Source organism: Carassius auratus, unplaced genomic scaffold (genome assembly GCF_003368295.1).
Source record: "Carassius auratus strain Wakin unplaced genomic scaffold, ASM336829v1 scaf_tig00217804, whole genome shotgun sequence".
In the NCBI taxonomy this organism is placed as follows: domain Eukaryota; kingdom Metazoa; phylum Chordata; class Actinopteri; order Cypriniformes; family Cyprinidae; genus Carassius; species Carassius auratus.
The window spans coordinates 27,501-30,000 of NW_020529254.1; the positions used below are offsets into that span (position 1 = coordinate 27,501).

General features: G+C 40.1%; 4 non-coding genes across 4 annotated transcripts; all 4 read right to left on the bottom strand.

The window, feature by feature from the left end:
* LOC113103109 (5S ribosomal RNA) lies at positions 1-119 on the bottom strand. Its single transcript, XR_003291256.1, has one exon. It is a non-coding gene; the product is annotated as a 5S ribosomal RNA (ribosomal RNA).
* A 361-nt stretch (positions 120-480) lies between these two features.
* LOC113103110 (5S ribosomal RNA) lies at positions 481-599 on the bottom strand. Its single transcript, XR_003291257.1, has one exon. It is a non-coding gene; the product is annotated as a 5S ribosomal RNA (ribosomal RNA).
* A 368-nt stretch (positions 600-967) lies between these two features.
* Positions 968-1,086, bottom strand: LOC113103129 (5S ribosomal RNA). The gene has a single exon (XR_003291276.1). It is a non-coding gene; the product is annotated as a 5S ribosomal RNA (ribosomal RNA).
* A 927-nt stretch (positions 1,087-2,013) lies between these two features.
* LOC113103111 (5S ribosomal RNA) lies at positions 2,014-2,132 on the bottom strand. Its single transcript, XR_003291258.1, has one exon. It is a non-coding gene; the product is annotated as a 5S ribosomal RNA (ribosomal RNA).
* Between the last annotated feature and the right edge of the window lie 368 nt (positions 2,133-2,500).

A 2,500-nucleotide genomic window follows, 5' to 3' on the forward strand; every position in this document is an offset into this window, starting at 1 on the left:
AGCTTACAGCACCTGGTATTCCCAGGCGGTCTCCCATCCAAGTACTAACCAGGCCCAAACCTGCTTAGCTTCCGAGAGCAGACGAGATCGGGCATAGCCAGGTTGGTATGGCCGTAAGCGAAGACTGCTGCAAAGAGAGGGCTATTTAAAGACCATCCCATCTAATCGCCAGTACATTATATAAGTAGGAAAGAAAACCCAAAAGCTTAAAGCACCTGGTATTCCTAGGCAGTCTCTCATCCAAGTACTAACCAGACCTAAACCTGCTAAGATTCAGATATCGGGCATTGACTTTTTTTTTTTTTTTGCAAGATTATTATATAAATCGTGAAATTTTCCAAAAAGTTTAAAGCACCTGGTATTCCCAGGCAGTCTCCAAACCATGTACTAACCAGGCCCAAACCTGCTAATATTCAGAGATCAGGCATTGACTCTATTTTTTGGCAAAATTATTATATACTAAGTGAAAAGTTTCCAAAAAGCTTACAGCACCTGGTATTCCCAGGCGGTCTCCCATCCAAGTACTAACCAGGCCCAAACCTGCTTAGCTTCCGAGAGCAGACGAGATCGGGCATAGCCAGGTTGGTATGGCCGTAAGCGAAGACTGCTGCAAAGAGAGGGCTATTTAAAGACCATCCCATCTAATCGCCAGTACATTATATAAGTAGGAAAGAAAACCCAAAAGCTTAAAGCACCTGGTATTCCTAGGCAGTCTCTCATCCAAGTACTAACCAGACCTAAACCTGCTAAGATTCAGAGATCGGGCATTGACTCTTTTTTTTTTTTTTTTTTTTGCAAGATTATTATATAAATCGTGAAATTTTCCAAAAAGTTTAAAGCACCTGGTATTCCCCGGCAGTCTCCAAACCATGTACTAACCAGGCCCAAACCTGCTAATATTCAGAGATCGGGCATTGACTCTATTTTTTGGCAAAATTATTATATACTAAGTGAAAAGTTTCCAAAAAGCTTACAGCACCTGGTATTCCCAGGCCGTCTCCCATCCAAGTACTAACCAGGCCCAAACCTGCTTAGCTTCCAAGAGCAGACGAGATCGGGCATAGCCAGGTTGGTATGGCCGTAAGCGAAGACTGCTGCAAAGAGAGGGCTATTTAAAGACCAGCCCATCTAATCACCAGTATATTATATAAGTAGCAAAGAAAACCCAAAAGCTTAAAGCACCTGGTATTCCTAGGCAGTCTCTCATCCAAGTACTAACCAGACCTAAACCTGCTAAGATTCAGATATTGGGCATTGACTTTTTATTTTTTTGGCAAGATTATTATATAAATCGTGAAATTTTCCAAAAAGTTTAAAGCACCTGGTATTCCCAGGCAGTCTCCTATCCATGTACTAACCAGGCCCAAACCTGCTAATATTCAGAGATCGGGCATTGACTCTATTTTTTGGCTAAATTATTATATACAAAGTGAAAAGTTTCAAAAAAGCTTAAAGCACCTGGTATTCCTAGGCAGTCTCTCATCCAAGTACTAACCAGACCTAAACCTGGTAAGATTCAGAGATCGGGCATTGACTCATTTTTTTTTTTTTTTTTTTTTTTGCAAGATTATTATATAAATCGTGAAAATTTCCAAAAAGTTTAAAGCACCTGGTATTCCCAGGCAGTCTCCCATCCATGTACTAACCAGGCCCAAACCTGCTAATATTCAGAGATCGGGCATTGACTCTATTTTTTGGCTAAATTATTATATACAAAGTGAAAAGTTTCAAAAAAGCTTAAAGCACCTGGTATTCCTAGGCAGTCTCTCATCCAAGTACTAACCAGACCTAAACCTGGTAAGATTCAGAGATCGGGCATTGACTCTTTTTTTTTTTTTTTGCAAGATTATTATATAAATCGTGAAATTTTCCAAAAAGTTTAAAGCACCTGGTATTCCCAGGCAGTCTCCAAACCATGTACTAACCAGGCCCAAACCTGCTAATATTCAGAGATCGGGCATTGACTCTATTTTTTGGCAAAATTATTATATACTAAGTGAAAAGTTTCCAAAAAGCTTACAGCACCTGGTATTCCCAGGCGGTCTCCCATCCAAGTACTAACCAGGCCCAAACCTGCTTAGCTTCCGAGAGCAGACGAGATCGGGCATAGCCAGGTTGGTATGGCCGTAAGCGAAGACTGCTGCAAAGAGAGGGCTATTTAAAGACCATCCCATCTAATCGCCAGTACATTATATAAGTAGGAAAGAAAACCCAAAAGCTTAAAGCACCTGGTATTCCTAGGCAGTCTCTCATCCAAGTACTAACCAGACCTAAACCTGCTAAGATTCAGATATCGGGCATTGACTTTTTTTTTTTTTTTTTTTTTGCAAGATTATTATATAAATCGTGAAATTTTCCAAAAAGTTTAAAGCACCTGGTATTCCCAGGCAGTCTCCCATCCATGTACTAACCAGGCCCAAACCTGCTAATATTCAGAGATCGGGCATTGACTCTATTTTTTGGCTAAATTATTATATACAAAGTGAAAAGTTTCAAAAAA